Source organism: Ambystoma mexicanum, chromosome 3q (assembly GCF_040938575.1).
Source record: "Ambystoma mexicanum isolate Mex_15411 chromosome 3q, UKY_AmexF1_1, whole genome shotgun sequence".
NCBI classification, from domain to species: domain Eukaryota; kingdom Metazoa; phylum Chordata; class Amphibia; order Caudata; family Ambystomatidae; genus Ambystoma; species Ambystoma mexicanum.
This window is the reverse complement of record NC_090926.1, coordinates 556,494,097-556,515,582: the sequence shown is the minus strand read 5'-3', so window position 1 is coordinate 556,515,582 and position 21,486 is coordinate 556,494,097.

Below are 21,486 nucleotides of genomic sequence, written 5' to 3'. Positions count from 1 at the left end.
TCAACTATTTGGGCTTCCAGGTTGGCAACAGAAACATGTTACTTCAACAAGCCAAAGTCGAGGCCATACAACAAGTCCTGAGGCCAGTCACAAAGAAGGACATAAAAGCCATTCTGGATTTTGTTGGCTATTATTGTAGGTTCATACCAATTTGTTCAGAAACTGTGGCGGCCCTCACTAACAAGTTAAAGAAAGAACACACCAATGTTATTAAATGGGATGACAAAGGACATCCACCAACTAAGACAGGTCTTGTGCAAAGATCTGATCCTTTCATGCCTGGTTTTTCCAAGGGGTTCATCATACAGATGGTCACCACAACCATAGGTCTGGTAGCTGTATCTTCTCTTTTTGGTGTGTTTCATGATTGGCAAGTAGTGATTTCAGAAATGATATAGCCAGAGCTGTTTCTGACAGGTAGAGTGATAGGGCTTGTGTGGCCCTTTATAAGTCCCAACGAAACAGACATTGAGCGTGGACTGGGGTTCTGAAGAACAGACTCCTAGTGAAAACCATTGGGTTTTAGAATGATCCACTAACTCAGAATAAAACAACTGCCTTTGAAGGAGCCCATCTATAAGTGTTAGCTTAATATGATACATAATTGTGCATGTCCTATAGCTTCATACCTTTTTTCTACAAATGAATTGCCCTTATTATTGTTGGTATATTAAACACTTCTGAATGTTTTGTGATGTATCATGCATTCGATTTCCTGATGTACACATGGATCACTGGATCATAAAATGAACAATGATATTTATTTGTAGTAACTAATTTCTCATGTTCTTAGGGGTTAAAGCATCACGCCAAGTACAAGTGAGATTCAACAGCCACCCTGGTAGATGAATTCCAATTAACAGAGGAGGCAGCTTTGTGACAAAAGTGGATGCAACTAGATTTAAGATGTTGGCTATTGAAATGCCGTCTTATAGCTTTTCCCAAATGGTGGCAAGTGAAGAATTAGCAGCATATTAGGCACTGTGATCGGAGACGAAAGGTCAGAACATTTAATCTAGCACATATGTACCCACTAGGTGGTTTCTATTAGCACACTCGACAAATGCAAGCCAAATTCACCTTATTATGGACACGTGGATGACTGAACAGTTCACGGTCTCCAGAATCATCACAGCTCAATGAGTATACATTGATTCAATCTATACTACCTTACCCTTTCCTCCAACATCAGGCACTACCCAAACCAGCAACCATTGCTGTGTGTGGAAATCTGGGAGAGTACTACATAAAATGGATGAGTGGTCTAACATAAATTAAATACTAGAGTAAATGTTTGTCTTCAGTTTTGTTTGTTAGAGCGATGATAACAGTTATGTCATATCATTCATGAGTATAGCAGAAATTGCCTTTGTTTCCTATTTTGACAATGGGTTAAATGTAGGGGTTGATTGTTCTGTAAGGATATTTGGCGTGTTACAGCACAGAGTACAGCACTACTGCACAGGTAGCATTTGTATGCAGCACCACTACATGGGTGTGGTGCATTGCTATATGTCCATGTTACTCTGGCAACACATATAGCAATGCACCACACCCATGTAGTGGTGCTGCATAAAAATGCTACCTGTGCAGTAGTGCTGTAGTCTGTGCTGTAACACGCCAAATATCCTTACAGTTCCTAAAGTGTTCTACCACATATGTCCTCATGGGATTGCTCTGACGTCTACGGCCTTTACACTGCTTGGAATGCTTCATCCAATAGCGAGAAAACACCATAGGCCCTAGTATCAAATGAAGATGGAGGACAACATAAATAAAAAGTTGACATTATGCATGTTGCAGTACTGCTACAACCTGCACTTTCCCTCAGGATGTAGACACACTGGTTAAAAGTGACATGATATTCACATTGAAAATGAACACTGTTGTCACGATTCGAGCACTGTTGCTCCGATGAGGCAGTCTCCTTCTACACATGCCCCAAAACATGTTGTTAATACAAAGATAATTGTGTTAGGTTACTGAAAAAGGCTTTACATGAGGCTTCCAAAAAAGCACTTACTAAAACTGAAGAATACACTACCATGCCAGTGAGCACATGTACAGCTTCAAGAATCTCACATCACTCTGCACACCAGTCGCTACACTGGGTCCCGATTATCAATGAATCCAAAAATATATTTATTTTTTACACAAGCACACTTTTTCCCACAATGGCACATATAAAAATCCCATTGATCATGGTATGAAAGTTAATTGTCTAAAAGAACCTTAAAAAATATCAGAGTACCCAATTCATGTTTTTTTTTTCTCCATTTAATCTATGTGTGCTATACACTTCGGAGCTGAACAAAGATTTGCAATGAAGCACATGAGAAGAGACCTACAAGAAGTGCTCCAGATAAGGTTTTGAAGTGGGAGTATGATACTCACGCTTTTTTAAAGTTGCGAGTAAAATTATTTTTTTAGGGAGTACAAAATTAAGTCCCATTCCCAATAGGAGTATTTAATAAGCAAGTAAAAATGTGTCTGAACTTTAAAAAAAAAAAAAAAAAGTTTTGATAGGTATTTATTTGTAGTTATTCATGCACATTAAAATATACATATTTACCTGATTTCATGAGTCGGTAATCATAGGAGAGTTTCTTCCTGTGGTACTACATGTGTGACTGACCAAATGTATACATGGTGCTGTGTGGAGGAATATACGGGGCAGGCTCTTATGTGTCTGCTTTCTATTTTTGATGAGATTATTTTTACTCCCTATTTTTATTTTGTGGGAGCATTTGCCTATCTAAGTAGGGAGTAAAAGTGGCAGATATAACCCTTATCTGTGGTCTACCCAAAAGCATCTTGATTTGTACCTACCACCTAGACCTGATTCACAAACCTAAAACTAGAACAAATGTTATACTATGTTATCTTGTATATATAGTACCTACTGCCATAGGTCATGTCATTGAAGCGCGTTTTGCCCGTTAGAGAGGCAAAGGAGGAGTATAATAGAACATTCAGTAATGGTAGGGATGAGCGAAGTCAGGAAGATATTTTGGATGAGGGTGAGTGATAGATAAGATTCCCAGGCAGGCATTGGAAGGAAAAGGGGGAGGGGCTATGTGTACAATTGGACCTAATTTATTGTGGGAGTCAACTGTATTCATTGGGACGCGGCACTGAAAGGAGAGGCAGCTGGAGAAAGGTGCTCGCTGTGCCCGGGGGTATGTCTGGCATGTAATCATCTCATGGTGAGCCAAGGCATGTTGAAGCCACGCACAAGAAGATACAGAGAGCAAACCCCTTCTACTTCCTTTATTCCTTATGCCCCCAACATACATTTGGGGGGGCTTACATGTCAGAAATCCGAATTTCACAAATTTTAAAAAAGCTCCCTGAAAAGTCTTGGGCAGTATGGGTGGAATTCCCAGGCCCCTCAGCAATTTAGGATGAGGCTATTGTAGAAGGAGATGTAGGAGAGCTGGGAGAATGGAGGGGACAGGGGCATCACCCACAGAAGCTCGATTGTAATGGAAAGTTAGTGAATACTGGTATTAATATTACATTTGGAATGAGCCTCCATTTTAGAAGTTAGACGCCATCTTGAAATTGAAGCCTTGTGCCATAGCTATACCAGTACACGTAATCCCGTACCAAGAATTAGAAGGGTGTGCGTTATCTTCTGCTTGCAACCCTGGCAGCACTGCAGAAGGTTCATTCATTGGAGATACAAAGTTCTCCATTGTGTCTTATCATAAGATCATGTAACCCAGAAGGAATGTGCCCTGCAAGACCAAGAGCGGGCCAGAATTGATCTTTAAAGAGCTATCCCAAGACTAGGGGACGTGGTTGAGGGCTTTAGGCCTTTGCCAGTCCAGATTTTTAAAGTGTAGCAGCGATGGACCCACAAGTCCAGGACACAAGCATTTGAGTGCACTGACCAGCCCATGAACCCTGGCCATAAAATTGTACATTGGCCAATCGATCAGGGAGATCAGAGAGCAATGACGGGCTGCCCCCACCATCAGTTCATGTGATTTTTGCTGCGAGGTGCCAGGGGAGAAGGTATCAAATTTAGGCTGCGGGTAGGAAAGTTGTGGAGGCGCTGGCATGTTTGGGATAGAGCAGGGTTCACATAGTACTGAGAAGATAAAACAACCTAAAATGTATCTGCCCCGCTAAAGTCCTTGGTATCAGGTGCACTGTAGAGCTTTGAAATAATTAATTGTGTAACTAATTTGCAAATTAGAGCCTCTGCACCAGATGGCGGAAGAAGAAGATCCTCACGTGGAAGGAGATGGACAGAAGGTTGTGCGACCAATCGCCTGGCATCCCATATGGAGCATTGTTATATGTATATAGGGTCACACCAACCAGCTACATGGATTTGTAACCTATATGATCTTTGTCACTTGTGATGTTGTGTATCTTTAAAACCCATTGCGTATGCTGTTTTTGTCAGAGCGTTCCGTAACAGCAGAGTTCTTTGCTGGCAATTAAGTGTATTTGTTTGAGATTAAACCTTGATCTCCTTGAAAGAGGTGTGCTGGGCCTTTTTCCTGGTGGGTTGTATTTTCTGGTGTGAGCGTAGAGGGGATATTCTACAAAATCCAGCAAGAACAACTGTGATTTTATTTTTTAGGCTTCCTATTTATGTCACGGTCAGCAAAAGGATTGTTTTTGTTACCAAAACCAGGGGCTTGTGCTTCTGTGCAAAGTGCTTAAGGCCACAAAGCCTTTCCGTTGCTCTGCAGTGGTTAGACTTTCAGCCTTCCATTGTGTCATGGTGATCCAAGGCATGTTGAAGACCTGCCCAAGAAGACAGATCATAAACACCCTCCTGCGTACTTCCTTCCCTAGGTCCCCAACAAACATTTGGGAAGGTAACCCCCTTCTACGTACTTACTTCCCTAGGTCCCAAACAATCATTTGGGAGGGCAAACCCTTCTACATCCTTCACATCCCATGTGGAGATGACTGGACCATCTCTGAATTATCGTTAGTGAAATCTTTGTAAACCACATTTGCCAGTGAGATCTAAAATTCTCCAGGAATCTCAGTTTTAGAATATAAGAAGTGAGTACAAAGCAGCAGGTGTTGTTATCAGATGCTCAGAGGCATCCCCTCGTTTGCTTCAGTGCATACATTTGTAATCAGACCCTTAGATGAGATTCTGAGGGTTAGCATTACATACAGGAAAAGATACCAGTTTATTCATTCACAATAGTAAAATGAGGAATGGTGGCTGACATTTTCTACAATCCAGACTTCCGAGCAGAAGTAGCTAAAAGAACTTCAAGTTCTTCAAGAACAGAAAAAACAAGCAGTAGTGTCTCAGTTTTCACAGAATGACAAAATCCTTTATATGTCATATGACATACCTGTGACTCTAAACTACTTTAGCACGTTGAGATCATCATTGACCTCCTCAAGCAGGAAAGATAACTCAGAGACAAAACATTTCTCTTGGAAGCAAGACAACGCAGTGCAAAACAGGTTTGAATCCCGATTCCCCGCTTAGCAACCACTCGTTGGTATTAAGCGCGTCATAAAAGAACAATTATACTATCATTATAATCAGAATGTTCAGAGCGCTGTCAATACCTACTACTAGGTTGCATTTTGAACATCCTGACTTCAAAAGCAGATAACGAAACCAAAATGCAAATTTCCAGCAAGGTTTCTTTAAACATGACACTTCCTTTTTGTGAGGACCTTTGTGGTTTAAGTGCTTTTTGGTGGCATAAGCCACCACATTTTGCCAAAACATTGCTACTACAAGAAGAAAAAGAGGGAGTTCCAAAAAGCAGTCTTTGTGGTTGTCATGACAACTGGAAATGCTGTGGCATACAATGACCAATGCACAAAGTGTTCATTTCTGGTGTAAAACACTGATGTAATCCAATAGTGCTTGTTTAACGTATTTTCTCCCAATCAGGAGTACTGTCACATGTCACATGACTGTGTGGCTTTGGACACTGGATCCGCTGACTGATATCTTTTTGAGACGTAGTCTGACTCAAGCCTCCCTTCTCGCAACTGGCCAAGGGCAGCCTTCTTGTAGACAAAAGGGAGAGAGGAGGCAGGACCTGTTGCAGGAGAAACCTGAACTAAGGCACAAATGATTGGGCTGTCCGTACACCGTAGCACAAACGAAAAGCCGGCTCTGAAGTGGAGGCAGCAGAGAATACCTGAGAAAGGAACCAAAGGCGAATGGAAGGCTCCAGCAAGGGAGTTGGGAACTACACAGGTTGCACTGGGTGGGTGCCAAGGGAAGGGCTGCACGCACTGAAGGGCAGTGTTGGTGACCAGCGTTTAGGGGAAATGGCAACACAGTCGCAGGTTTATTGACCTCTTCCCGAGTTATAGTCAGAATGTGCCAAGCCTGTTCAGTGCCGTGAAAAGCCCGGTGGTTGCTTGGACTATATGGTGCCCAGGCAGCAATCCCTGCAGCTGTACTGGATCATCCTACAGCCTGAATGTGGTGTGGGACGGCAGTAGAGCTCTCCTAGTCTGGGGCGTTTTCAGGATTGATTAGTGGGTGTGCCGTTGAGGAAAACGAGATAACGTGTTTCATTCGTAAATAATCCACGGCTGTTTGTAATGGACACCTTCCCACCGTGTTACAAAGTGGAGGCGTCACTCCTGGCTGTGTGGACAGAAGTCGGTGTCTTTGTTACGATCAGTCAATCTGGGGCGCCTCGCTTACCGGCTTTTCACAGTTAAGAGAGAAACTCCCTTTTTTTTCGAAAACAGACCTTTTTCAACTTGGTTTTACTTTATTCTTCCTAAACTGTCAGTGTCCTGTAAATCTGTAACTATACAGTTATGTCTGCTCATGATTTATTCAACACAGTTGCATACATTTTCTCTAGTGTTTGAATTATGACCCGGGTATATGTGCCAACATTAAGATTGTTCTTGGTCTCATTAAATATAGCACTGATTATAAGTTGTGTCAAGCCTTTAGTTGCACTTCATCAGGGAATTATATACAGTTTTGAGATCTTTAACAGAGAGCTTGCATATCCTTAATACTCAACGGATTAGTTGCAGAAATGCCCACCTCTGAACGCGTTCATCCAGTTTGCTTCAAGTATCTTCCAGGAATGCAATGTGTCGGTCCATAATGTCTGCCAGTTTGCAGTGTTTAGCTTTAATATGCTTTCACACACATATTTGGTAGTTGCCATTTGTAAACCTTTTACACTGTTGCTTTAAAGCATTGTGAACACCAGTAAGCCAATAAAATGAACACAAGGGGGGTCATTACGACCTGGGCACAAAGATACCGGGCATCGGTAATGACACCGGTGCCGGTAATCCCTTTGCGCCCTATTCCAAGGTCCCTTTGCGGGTCCCTCCCTTAACGCCTGGTTTTACCAGACGTTATGGACGGGACCCGCAAAGGGCTACCAGGGTCAATAACGGTACCGCAATTTGCGGTACCATTATTGACGCCTTCCCATTGAGCCTGGGAATGGGGAATGGTTTTTCAAATGGGGACTTACCAGTCCCGCAAAGGTCGGAATAGACCGGTAAATCCCCATACCACCAAGTCGGTGGTGGTACCGGTAGTGATGCTAGTCATGGCGCTAATAGCGCCATGACTAGCACCAACACCTCGGAATGAGGGCCAAGGACTTCATATTCTCATGTTAGCCAGTGATGCGGAGGGGGAACCCTGCAGCTGGAAAGCGGGGGAAGTAACCAGTGCCCGAAGAAGGGCTTCAGCCAGTGTTGGGGAAATAGAAAAATAACACCCTCTCCTCCCCTGCACCCTCAGACTCCTGGAGCCAGGCAGAATGAGGGGCTAGGTGGGAGCCCACCTCTGTACAGGATAGCAAGGAAGTGCTAAGCACCCAATGGCAGGTGAAGCAGGATACACCCAGGTATGGACATACGGGTACCACAAGGTCATTGGTGCCAGCCGGCCGGGGGCTGAACACAGCCCCCACACAGGCAGACAAAGCCCAGGGCTAGTCCTTGGCCAATATAAGGAGTGTAGGAGCAGTCAGAAAGCACAGTCAGTTTGGGACGCCACACGGAGCACCAAACAAGTATCCTGCGTACGCAGTTCACATTGTCCTGTTTCACATTCAACTGTCTTCTTTTTAATGAGTGAGCTTTACCTTGCTCCATTTCTTTGGGGAAAGACAACCTCCTTTCCCAAACTGTTGAAAATCTTACAAACTGAAGCCTTGAATTTTTTCGTTACCTGATTCCAGCCCGTTTTCGTCCCCACAGCTGCGAAAAAGCACCAAGCCGTTCGGTTCTCGTCTGAGACAGCGTCAAGGCACCAGAGGCCTAGCTACAAGAGCAGAGTGAAGCACGCAGAAGAAAGACGCTAGCAATCCAAGGGTATCAGAGTCGAAGTCGGCACAGGAAAGAAGCAGAGAGGCAAGGGCAGCCGAGACGGAATCTGCTACTGCAATCATAGGAAAGTCAGCAAATGAAGAGCGGGAGGCCAAGGGGCGCAGCTAAACTCACAGAGAGAAGGCACCGGCCAGGGTTGTCACAGTATCCCGTAATAAGGAAATTGACACAGAACTCTTTTGCACATGCTTTGCAAAGTTACTCGGCGCTCATAAGTAGAAAAGGGAGTTTTGTTTTTGTTGCACGTGCAACCTCGCAAACCCACGCAGAGTTTGCTTTTGTAAATACGATTTTTACACACGGGCTTAAAATCACGAAGACAGCAGTAGGTAAAGGCAAGTAGTTGTTTGTCTTTCTCAGACATTTTGGGAACATTACACAAAAACAATGATTAATAAAAAAGCTCTTGCAAACACTGAGTGAAGGTGAATGTGGGCAAATTAAGGGACACAGGTCCAGGAAGAAAGGCTGCTGGTCGGAATAAACAAGCCCACAAGAAACAACATTGTTAGGGCGAAAGTCAGCGAAATGAACTTATTTAAGCACACCAGAACTTTCTTTTGAAGACAATTAGTGAATGGTGGCTGCTAAGCGCTAATCAGTGCACAAACACGCGTTTAAGCAGTGTAAGGGGAAGCATTTCTAAATACAGTATATAACAAGGGACAGAACACAGCCATAGACACAACAGCCAAGAAGAAAACAAAGCTCATGCTGTGGGCAGAGGAAGCACAGCACATACATGGTTGGCAATGTGTAAGGAAACATCTAAGTGAAGACTCAGATGATGAAGAGACAGACAGTTCAGTTGTCGGGGAAGCAACACCACCACCAACAAGGAATACTAAAGAATACCCAAAACCAACTGGAGCCAGCTAGCAGATCACGCCTACGCAGGCAAAGAAGACCAACAAGAAAGGTAAAAAGAGTACATGTATGTCTGATTTGTTAGATGACTTTGCAAGTAAGTATCTGACTCAACAAGAATCCATAGTAAATACACAATTTGACAGAATAGAGCAAATAGTGTCTGAACTAAAAGAGAAAAAGCAATAACCTATGGTAGCAGAGATAGAAGTGGAACAAGGGGGCGGGGGAGAAGGGCCTCTAAGGGCTTGGACCGGCCTCAACTGCACACAGGGTCTGATTGGCCCCAGCAGCACGGACCCCTGCCATCATCCCCAGCAATAGAAGGCAGCCCACAATAACAAGCAAGGGCGATGCGAATGTTGTAGCAACAGAATCACAAAAAGAGGACATGATGGTCACAAATGCACAGCTAATGGAAAGACTGAAAACACCAGAAAGTAGGATCTTGAACAGATACAAGAGGTCACTGGCCTAGAAAATTGACCAAATGGTCAAAGATTGAATCTGGAAAAAAGGATACTTAGAAATATTTTCACTCCCAGAAGCACAGCAAAGGTGAATGGATGCCTTTAAGGATCCCAGAAATATTGAGGAGAAGATAATAGCAAGAAATGTGCAGGTAGAACACAATCGGGACAATTGGTTAAAGGCTTTTGTTATTCTAGCAACTGTACTATTAGAAAAAAACACCTGAGTATGGGACAAAATGAATGGCATACATAGATAAAATCAGAGAGGTGCAAGAGGCATATGGGGGAGACACCTAGCTTGCATACAATGAAAGATTCAGGATGGCAATGTCCGAACGGCCAGAGATAGAGTGGGATGAGGTCCTAAATGACTTATATTTTATGAATGGGAAGCCACCAGGGAATGGAGAAAAGACTCAGTCACAAAATAAGAAAGCATATGCAAGCAGCAATAAAGACAATGGACCTCATTACAAGTTTGACGGTCTTGTAACTACCGTACTGGTAAGCTTGCCGGTACCGTAGTTACCGGAGAGGCAAACTATGAGTTATGCTGGTGGGTGCCTTTTCACCCACCAGGTCGGACCTGACGGGCAGAACAACACCCGCGAGCAGAGCATGTCGGATGCACCGGCACCATTCTGAATGGTGCTGGTGCATCTGACCTCCCCATTCCCATTGAGCCCTACAGGGCTCAATGGGAATGGGGAGCATTTAATTCTGGCGCCCACAAATGGGAAATTACCGGGTCTGGCTGGGCCATAATGACCAGGTAATTGCACATTTGTGGGTGCCAGAAAAAATTGCAAGTTTGGTGGCAGCCTGCCGGTTTTACCAGGATGGCTACCGCCAAACTTGTAATGAGGCCGACTCAGCCAGATAAGCATAAAAAGGGCAAACACCCCTTACAGAATAAACAGCCATGGGGGGCAATTTCCAATACCTGCAGCCAATACAAACCCCAAAACACCACGAGAAGTAACACCACTTGTTGGAATTTTGATAAAGGGCATTGTGCTTGGGGAAAAGAATGCAGATACAAGCACAATTGCACAAGCGCGAGGTGAACTCCCCAGCAGCGGTGCACCCGCATGGCAAACAGCGGCCCAAAATAAAAGGAACAATAGGACCAAAGACAGAATTATAATTAAACCAGGGAAATCCCTAATCAACACAGGGGTTTTTAGGGTAGCATTAGATGCATACCCAAACAAAATTATCAGCCAAATAATTGAGTAGGGCTTCAAAGAGGGATTCTACATTTCTTTTAAGGGCAAGTGGTCTCTAAAAATCCCAAAGAATCTAAAATCAGCAAGAGACAACCCTGGGATAATGAGGAGAAAATTTAAAAGATTAGATTTGGGGAGAATCGGGGGGCCATGGGAACAAATGGCTTTCAAAGAGTACATATGCTCCCCTATGGCCAGTGCCCAAGAAAGAACTGGGAAAAATTAGAATAATACATCATCCATCATACTCACAAGGGCAATCCGTGAATGATGGAATCCCAGAAACAGAAACTGTGGTGACATACACCCATTTCCAAGAGGCACTTAGGGTAGTCAGGAAATGCGGAAAAGGGATCGCTGAGGGCGTAACTGGACCTTCGAGTCAGTGTTTAGACTCCTACCAGTGCACCCAAAATCACAACCCTGGTTAGGTTTTACTTTTGATGGAAAATGTTATGTGGACAGGTGCCTACCAATGGGGGTGCATAGCATCTTGTGCCCTGTTTGAGTAATTCAGCTTGTTTTTTCAGTGGGCTTTTCTAAAACAGTTACCAGAAGCACAGGTAGCACACCACCTGGACGATTTCATGTTGATAGGACATCCAGAGACAGGAGAATGTCAGAGCGTGCTAACTATGATAGTAGAAATGGTAGCACAATGGGGCATACCATTGGCAGAAGAAAAGACGACCAAACCAGCGACAAGCATCATCTTCTTAGGGATAGAAATAGACTCCAAGGCTGGTGTCTGGAGCATACCAAGCACAAAAGTAGAGGAATTACTAGAAAAAAATCATGAGGATAGGTAAAAAGGGAAAAGGCACAGTGAGAGAGATACAATCGTTGTCAGGAAGCCTAAACTTTACAGCCACGGTCATACCACAGGGCAAAACATTTGCAAGGAGATTGGAGCTAAAAACAAAAGGCTGCTAAAAGCCACATTTGCACATTAGGCTGGGAGAGGAAATTAAAAAAGGCTTACTAATATGCGAACATGTCCTCAAAAATGTCAATGGCACAACACTATGGTGCATGCTATTGAATACAAGCAACAGAAGAGTGCTTTTCTCCGACGCAGCTGGGAGCAAAGGTTTTGGGCCATTTTGGGATCAACGTGAGGCACCGGAGAATGGCCAGAATCATGGCATGCAGCAAGCTGGACCAGAAACATCACGCTTCTTGAAATCATACCAATATGGCTAGCACTACACATCTGGGGCAGGCATCTGGCAAACACAGAACCAACTGCATGGTCAGATAACATGGCGGTGGTTGGAATTATTAATAGAAAAACCACCAAGTGCCAGCTAGTGTTAAGAATTTTAAGAGCTGTAAACAAGATCAAACTTTGCGGTAAGAGTGAAACACATTGCAGGGAAGGATAATAACATTGCTGATGCATTATCTCATTTTCAGTGGTCAAAGTTTTGACAAATGGCACCAAATGCCCAAAGGAGATGGCAAATATTCCAAAGGACTGCTGGGATAATCTGGAAAATTGATAAGAGCAGCATCAAGGCCAACGCCTAAAGGCCGGGGCCGGGATGCACAGCCATCAACATCAAACACGGGTGAATGCGGGCAAGCACTGCCAAAGAGAAACATGGCCAAGATGGCACTGGCAGACAACACAAGAGCACAATATAGTAAGTGTCTAAAAAGTACTAAATGTTACAGGGCTAGTGCATGTGGAATTGATAACTACAAAATATATGAATGCATTCTTAGTTTGGGTTTACAGACAGGGAGTAAAAACGGAATGGGCAAAAAGGCATCTAACAGCTGTGGCTTATTTTGCTAAGATATAGGGAGACTCAGACCCAACCCAGAGCTTTTTAATTTCATATTCCCTCAAAGGCTGGGGAAAAGTGGAAGAGATATGCTCATACCCTTTCGGAGAACTATTATTTAAAACAGCGTTTTCCTTAGCATACTTTGGGGCTTTCAGAGTGAGCAAGCTCATAGCATCAAGCACTAAAGCCAGCAATAGTTTGGGGATGATGGACGTAAGGGTAAGGGCAGACAACATCATCATTGAAGTTCAGAAATCCAAGACAGGTTGCAAGAGGGAAATACATATCTACTGTACAGATGATTCCAACAACTGCCCAGTATACACCACCAACAAATACAATGTACAGTGTCCACTGGTGGGGGGCCAGTCTTTGATCCACAAGGACACATCCTCACTAAGCCATTTTCAATTCAAAGCGGTACTGATGAAAGCCATAGAAAAAGCCGGGTGGGACCTTAAAGAATTTGGGACCCATTCCTTTAGAATAGGTGTGCATGGCAAGGAGGGCTGGGGGCTCAACAAGTAAAAGCAATAGGGGTATGGAAATCTGAATGTTACAAACGGTGCATAAAACCAGAACTAATCTAAAAATGTTCTTACAAACAGATTAGGATGTCCCCTCAAATCAGCCTGGATAGTAGGGCATTCCTTTGTGTCCCGAACAGGGAGATGGGCAGAGGAGACAAAGGAGGGAACAGTGTTCAGAAACACCATCACTTCATGGTGGAGGTACGGGGGCTAAAATGGCCAGCAATCCATGACAAACTGGCGGACCTGGTAGTTTACAGGGACCCTCCTGAATTCCTGATTATACCTCTGCAATGCCCTATTAACAATGAGGAGAAAGCAGTTATTGGAAGGCACATGCTCTTCTCTAGAAAGACACAGACATTTTGTTATTCAGCAATCCTCCCCAGGAAAACATGGGTGGGGGCAAATTATTTTAAAGCCATGGATATTGCCATTAAGAAATTGAAGAGAGGAATGGAAAAATTCCCTATCAAACCCTGAGCTGTTCCACAAGGATGGGACACATCTGTCAGAAAAAGGAATGGAGCATTTTTACATGAAAATAGTTGACAATCTGGCAGCAAGGGGATGTCGGTAGCAACTTTTGGAGGAACCTCGAAGGCCGGCAACCCAGCGGCACAGGCATGAGGGTGTAACATCTGGACCTTGCGCCCAAAAGTACACATTATCTATTGTTATTATGATTGATTTTTTCATGTATTATTATGTAATGGTGTGCAATAAAAACCCACAGCCTTTTATTGCCAACACTCAACCAATGTTTTGTGTGGTACATGGGGGAAGATGGGGTCAGCCATCAACCTCTTGGGTCCACCGGTTATTGTTTCTTCTTTATTATACACCACCAGGGTTTAATTCCAATGTATGTCGCTAACTTAAACTACAATGTTCATGCCTAGCTATTTAAATGACTTTTCCATTGCAGCTTTGTCAGCTTTGCCAGCTGTAAAGCAAACGTTTTCTAGTTTGGTTTTGGAGCTTTTGTTAACATTCCCAGCCAGCATCCCTATGACCAGGGGTTCCGAGTCCCAGACGACTAACCCAGACAGTCAAGCTGCTGAGCTTGCTGCCCTCCGTGGTAGAAGCGGCTGCTGGTAGTCTAGCTGCTGAGCTCGCTGCCCTCCGTGGTGGAAGCGGCTGCTGGTACTCTAGCTGCTGAGCTTGCTGCCCTCCGTGGTAGAAGTGGCTGCTGGTCTAGCTGCTGAGCTCGCTGCCCTCCGTGGTGGAAGTGGCTGCTGGTAGTCTAGCTGTTGAGCTTGCTGCTCTCCATGGGGGAAGTGGCTGCTGGTAATTGCGTCTGCCAGTGTTTAGTGTTTAGAGGCACATCCCCTGCACATTTACAGTGCTCTCCTCTTTGCCCCCAACAGTCAATGGAGGTGCAGTTTCATGTGGACGCCTTAACCCTAATCTTGTCTTGACTGCTGCCCCCGCCCCGCTTTTGTTGGCACCCTATCATCCCCTGCTGCTAATCTGCGGATCTACTACTGCGTGCAAAGGCTTTCTTACGCAGCCCAACTTCACAGAAAGACAGTACCAGGAATTGGTTTCGCTCAGAAGATGGACGATGCTCCCTCCTGATGCCCACTTCTCACAGTACTTCCTGCAGCATCCCCCATCTCCCAACAATCACACAAGGTGTTTAAGCGCTACATTCTTTTGTGCGTCTGAAGGCCGTGCTTCGGCTGCCAGTGCAGTGTGCCGGATGAGTTGGGAACTGTTCATGTGTGCTCTAGTGACAGTGCACCCTGTCCCTTGGTCCCCATCTCTTATAGAGACACTTCTAGAGCCCACAACCGACTTGCACATTACAGCATTTTTACAATTAGCCCTATTGAGAATGCACCCCCCGCTATTATGCGATGCCATAAGTATTCAGCAGCTATGTGCCACCAGCTGTCCTGTTGTCCTATGTCATGTGCATAGCAAGTCTACTCTTTTCGTTGTAGTTTCTGTTCTGCACACATTATATTGTTTCTAGTAAAGTGCACATCTGATCCTTATAACTAGCTGCCATGCACCCCATCCTCTCTCTCCTACACCCATCCTACCCCCCTCTTTATCTTTTCAACCCTAGCCCATCTCTTTACCCAACCACACACCTACCCCCCTATCTCTAGCCTCACCCACCCTTCACCCTGTATTTCCACACATGCCCACCCTACATCCTCTACTCCCCATCTGCCCATCTTACTCGCTCTCCCTATCCCCTCTCATCCTTCCTCTCACATGCTCACCCTTTCTCGACATATTTCCTCCTGCTCATCGTCTGCACCCTCTATCAATGGCTTCCTCTGTTGCTCTATTCCCCATCTAATTTTATTGCCCACCTGCACCCCTTATCACATCCTCCTTTCCACTCTAATCTTTGCACCCTGGTGCCTATAAATGCCTAATGCAAAGAATGACAGTAAACGCCAAAACTATTGGCCCTACCAATGCTTGTTTTCCTAGCACCATCCCATTTAGAGAAAGTTAAAACATGGGAATATGCTTTCACGTTCTTATTGATAAACAGTTAACTTTTATGTGACTCCTAATGCATACGCGTGTTAAACCCAGTCTGGTTTACCTATGTTTGCAATTAAAATACTTAAACTGCAAAGAAAAAAAAAAAATTGAGCTTTTGTATCGTGCTTCATGCTGGAGACCACCACCAAAGCTCAGGTCGAGGTTTCAATACTGTGATGCTCTGCATTGTCTTGCCTGCAAGATAAATGCATTGCCCCTCAGCTATCCTCCCAACAAACGTGTTATTTAAAGACTACAAAATAAAAGCACATTTAGTTTACTGAGTTTGTCTTTTTACTTTACTCACTATTAAATCAATGTTTTTACTTCAAAACCAAATCGCCAAAACAAGTATTGATACTAACAATATAGCCTTAAAGACCTTGGGAAGATCATTATCACTGGAGATAATCACTCTTCCCCAACCTACGGGCCTGGTGGGTCATTATCCTGTGATAATAACCCCTTCCTCAGTCTATAAGGCTATGTTATTGTATTCATGCTACTGCTAGTTTTAGCTGTGCACAGATTTCATGAGTATTATTTTATAAAAGAAGGCATTTTCAACAACATATGCATATTGTTATGAATCTGGCAATGCCCTCACTTCTTTTCCTAAGGTACCCTTCCCCTATGTGGCCAGAGGACAGCACCCACTACCTGATCTTGACCCTGGGGGTGCTAGATGAGGGAGGTCCACCTGGGGATGTGAACCTCTGGGGGATGACAAATCATTCAAATTCAACTTTGGTAGAGCAATTAAAAAACACTCATTACAAGTTTTGCTGTGCGAGAAAGGTACTGGTAAAAGTGATGGTAATTCCATGACTGGCACTTTTACTGCACTGCAAAACTCCAAGTTTGCTGGTGGGGGCCTGATTTACCTCCAGCGAAAAGATGGAGGTAAATCAGGCCCCCACTGTCAAAAAACTGCTGTATTACCGTTGCCGGTAATACCGGCAATCCTCTACATGTGGTCCTACGGGACTAGGGATTTACCACCCTTTCCATCACTTGTAATATCCCGGAAATTCCGTAATATCAGGCTTTGGAAATGGTATGGCAGTTTGCCAGTATTCCATCAGAATTACCGGTGGTATACCGGCAAACTTATAATGAGGCCCTAATAAGACTAACATTTGACAGTGCAATGAAAAAACACTTAAATTCAACTTTGGCAGTGCAGTAAAAAAATACTGAGATTAAACTTTGGCAGTGCAATGAAAAACCACCTAGACTCAAATTTTGCAGTGCAGTGAAAACCGGTTCGATTCAACTTTGACAGTGCAGTGAAAAAACATTTATATCCAACTTTGGTAGTGAAATGAAAAACCACCTAGATTCAAATTTGACAGTGCAATGAAAAAAAACTTTGATTAGACTTTGGCAGTGAAATGAAAAACCACCTACATTGAACTTTGCCAGTGCAATGAAAACCAGTTATGCTAGGTGCATGTAGGTATACATAAGTAATAAGTAATAATTAAGTAATAAGAGTGATGGGGTTTTACTGGAGTACAGAAATGGAAGTACTCCTCACCCAGACCACACTTACCTTATCACTGTAGGTAGTCTGTGTCATGCGTCCCAGGTGAACATGGGCACACACGGAGTGGAGTTGCTTAGTCGGGAGCTGCCCCTTTACTTGGGGCCCTTAGCCAATGGCTGCCCAGCAAAGGCTGCCCTGTAAAAGTCACAGAAGAGCGCTGTTCCGGTCATGTGGTGCGAGTAGGGAGGGTGGGACAATTCACCAAACACACTAATAGCAGTACAAGTAACATGGAACACACACCACATACAAACAAAATCAAATAAGGGATCTGGCGGCTCAAGGCTCCTTGCATGTTTGAAAGTGCTGCAAGAAAGGAGTAGAATAGACAATCCTCTGGGGAGGAGTAAAAAGGCAACGACATGAGAACTGAGAAGAAAGATGGATGCTGAAATGACCATGGTAATGGCCTGAAGGTGCTAGTCTAGCAGGAACCTATAATGCATGTACACTGTAAAGTGCACATTTGGAAACTTGAATAAAAAGGTAGCGCTGTGAAACAAACCTGGTGCTGCATTTTATAGTGCCTAAACAAAAGCACAGGGACAAGTGACCCCCTAGTGGCTGCAAAGGCAGCCTGTTGTGGGAACTGTAATTCCTTCCTTCCTTCCTTCCTTCCTTCCTTCCTTCCTTCCTTCCTTCCTTCCTTCCTTCCTTCCTTCCTTCCTTCCTTCCTTCCTTCCTTCCTTCCTTCCTTCCTTCCTTCCTTCCTTCCTTCCTTCCTTCCTTCCTTCCTTCCTTCCTTCCTTCCTTCCTTCCTTCCTTCCTTCCTTCCTTCCTTCCTTCCTTCCTTCCTTCCTTCCTTCCTTCCTTCCTTCCTTCCTTCCTTCCTTCCTTCCTTCCTTCCTTCCTTCCTTCCTTCCTTCCTTCCTTCCTTCCTTCCTTCCTTCCTTCCTTCCTTCCTTCCTTCCTTCCTTCCTTCCTTCCTTCTTTCCTTGCTTTGGCTGGCAGCTGCCTGGTTGTATATTCAGCCAGTCAGTCACACTGTCTCGATGACCCACCACCCAAATCATGTGTTATTACAACTAGCAAAGCGATGCAAGATTTCTTTTCCTCTCTGCTGCTGCCTGCCTTTGCATCCTGACACAAGTCACTTTACCAGCCAGTCAACGAGTTGGCCGCATAATGCAAGGGCACCTTATTAATTCTGTGCAATTCATGTATTGCCAGTGAGCCTGTGAGCCTGCCCATTGCCCCGTATACTATAATCTGAAAAAAGCTCTACTCATCAGACAGAAACAAGAAACAAAAATGATTACTAAACGAATGAACGAACGATCATCAAAACTTCACATTTCTGATGAGCGTTCATTCAGGTTGTCTAATATTCAAATGGGTAATAATCTGTGAGGAACTCGTAGAGGTAATGCACTCTTTGTGCATTACTGACTCTGAAAAAATTAAGTAGAAAAGGATTAAGTCAGGCGGGGGTACTCGTCTTTCACTTCTCTTTCATTTTAAGTTTTTTCTTACTCATTTTGTTGCATTTATGTTGATGATGAGCACAGCCGGAGCAGCAGCACACAAGCAGAAGGCACTGTCTGCACAGTCACTGCTCACGTCATTCGACCCTCATTGTCGCTCACTCACCAGTCACCTGCCTCCATTATCTTCTCCCAACTAGATATGGATTTGCTGCTGCCAGCTGCGCAGAATGTGCATTTCGCGTGAAATACTTTAACACGATGTACCAACAAATAATGGCCAAATCAGCTGCCTTACTGACATGCTGTGCACGTTTGTGGGTGGGCTGCTATTTCCTAGGCTCATGATGATGGCGCTATTACGACAGGCAGGGCAGCACAGATGCACGCCTGGTGCGGGCCTGTTGCTGTTTGAGTGTTACTTTCCTAAATACAAAATGTAACAGGTTGGGCTAAACACCTGGGAGAGCGAGCAGCAGGCAACCACTGCCACCAAGGAAAAAGAAGTGCACTAAAAAGTGAAGCTTTGAACGCACGGATAAGAGAGAGTGAGTGTATCATAAAGTATGCTTTAAATTGGCCCCGGCTTGTATGCTTGACAATATAGGCCCACATCAAGCTGAAAGTCATTCGGCCGGCGGCCGAAAGGCTGATATACCAGTCCACCCCTGACTTAGACGCGGGTCTCATCCCTCTCCAAGCCAATATAAACGGGGAGCAAAGCCTACACGGCCCACACAAATATTTGCTCTTCGTGGAACAAACACAATGAGACTGATTTACAAAGAGTATTTCAATTTCATGTTTCCATTAAAACGCTTTTGTAAGTCAGGCCCAATGTCTGCCACAAAAGTCATCATTTGATTTAATATGCGCTATTTGGTTAAAAAAAATATTTGGGTGGGCACGCAAGGAAAAAAGAAAGACACAGTAAGTACACTGTTTCTTCATGAAAAATGTGTAATTGTTTAATACAATTATTTGCTCAAACCTAAAAATAATAATTGGCCTATGTGTAATATTATTTACGGTTTGGGAAAGATGCAAGTGGGACCGTCATCGGTAAGTAAATGAATTCTTTATTGTCCTTGTTCCAGTACTCATTTAGGGTTCATGAGACAGCAGGAAAGGTAGTTAAACAGAGACACAAGTATTAACGTAGGACACTGGATTCCCCCCACCCAGCCCACCAGCCCCTCTCACTCAGTCCCTTTGGAACTTAGAAACCCCTACATTCCAGACACCAGAAGCTCTGACATTACCCCATCAACATGCACGTGTCATTACAAAACGTTTCTATTGCCTAAGAAGGATGTGCAGGATTTTCATCATCTTGGGTATTGCACTTTACCAACTAGTCAATATTTGAATAATTTCACACAAATCAAAAATGTGGTCAGACCACACCACATGTCATTTGCGGGTCCCGCTAAGGGTACTCCAAATTGGGCGGTAAGGGTTTACCGGCACCGGGTTCCTTACCGGTGACCGTTAACCCTTACCGGCCAAGTCAGAATGAGGCCCTTAGTCTTTCAGGAATTCACAAAATCATAAATTCATTTTTCAGTTTTCCCTCAAATGACGTTGCCTAAAATATCCCAAAAGATTTTTTCCATGATTCCTTTCCTACAAAACAAGAACAAATGCAAAGTAAAGTGTTTTGACTTTGGTTGATGAGAACATCTATTTTTATTTAATAAAATTCTATAAATGTTGTGAAATTGACAAACTGCTTCCACAATCTAATAAAAATGGAAAAATTAAAAGTGCCCTATTTCACACAGTGCCACAGTGAAACCAGAAGCAAATGGATTGACAAAAGAGTTCAGAAAAGAGCAGTAGTTCATGGAAATAACATGGTAGTACAAATCACAATTGAAATCTACATTTGCCCTTGGGGATGGAGACAAAATATTATGGGGAGGCAACATTCAAATAAAAAAATAAAAAGATAAACAAGTTTTTTCGTTATAATATCCATGGAAAAATAACACAAAATGTCATCCCGCGATGAAATGACAAGGAACCTAACAAACCATTGACCTCCCACACCTCCTGCCTCCATCCCTACTTACTTGCCGAACCCAGAGCTTTGTGCTCCGGTCCCAACACTCTGCCCGCTCCCATATAAATGGAAAAGGGACTTTACCCTATTGCGGCAGCCATCTTTTTTTTCTCTTGGTAGATTGGCATTGCGCAATAGATGCAGTCAATCTCCAAAGAAAAAAAATATACCTTTTGCACCCTGGATAAACCACGGGTAAACCTTGGAGTGTGAATGGCTTTCACCCCCGGGTCGGCAGACGGACCGTGCCCGTAACAGCTCCCAGTCCTCACAGAGGACCTTGCTTTGCTTGCGCCTACCTATGCTCATGTTGGCAGGTTGTTATCGTCCATGTCCACCCACTGACCTGGGGGTGAAAGGCATTTTGAAGTATATAGCAACTGTGTTAGGCAAGTAACTATAGGCAGTAAATATTTAGGTCATTTTATTTATAAAAGATGGCCGCTGTGACATAGGATGTATCCGACACAGAATATAAAACAAGGCATAGAATAAAACATGCATACATGGCAGGTTTCTATTTTGCTGTCACACACGAGTTGTGACCTCACAAATCACTTTGTAGAAAATAATTACACTGACGAGCCTGAAAACAAGATGGCCATTTTTATCAAAATATTACGCTGTGCAGTTAAATGCTGAAGTAATCATACAGCACTGAGTAGAACGTGCTGCTTTTGCTCAATTGCACATGCCTTCTGGAATGGTATGACA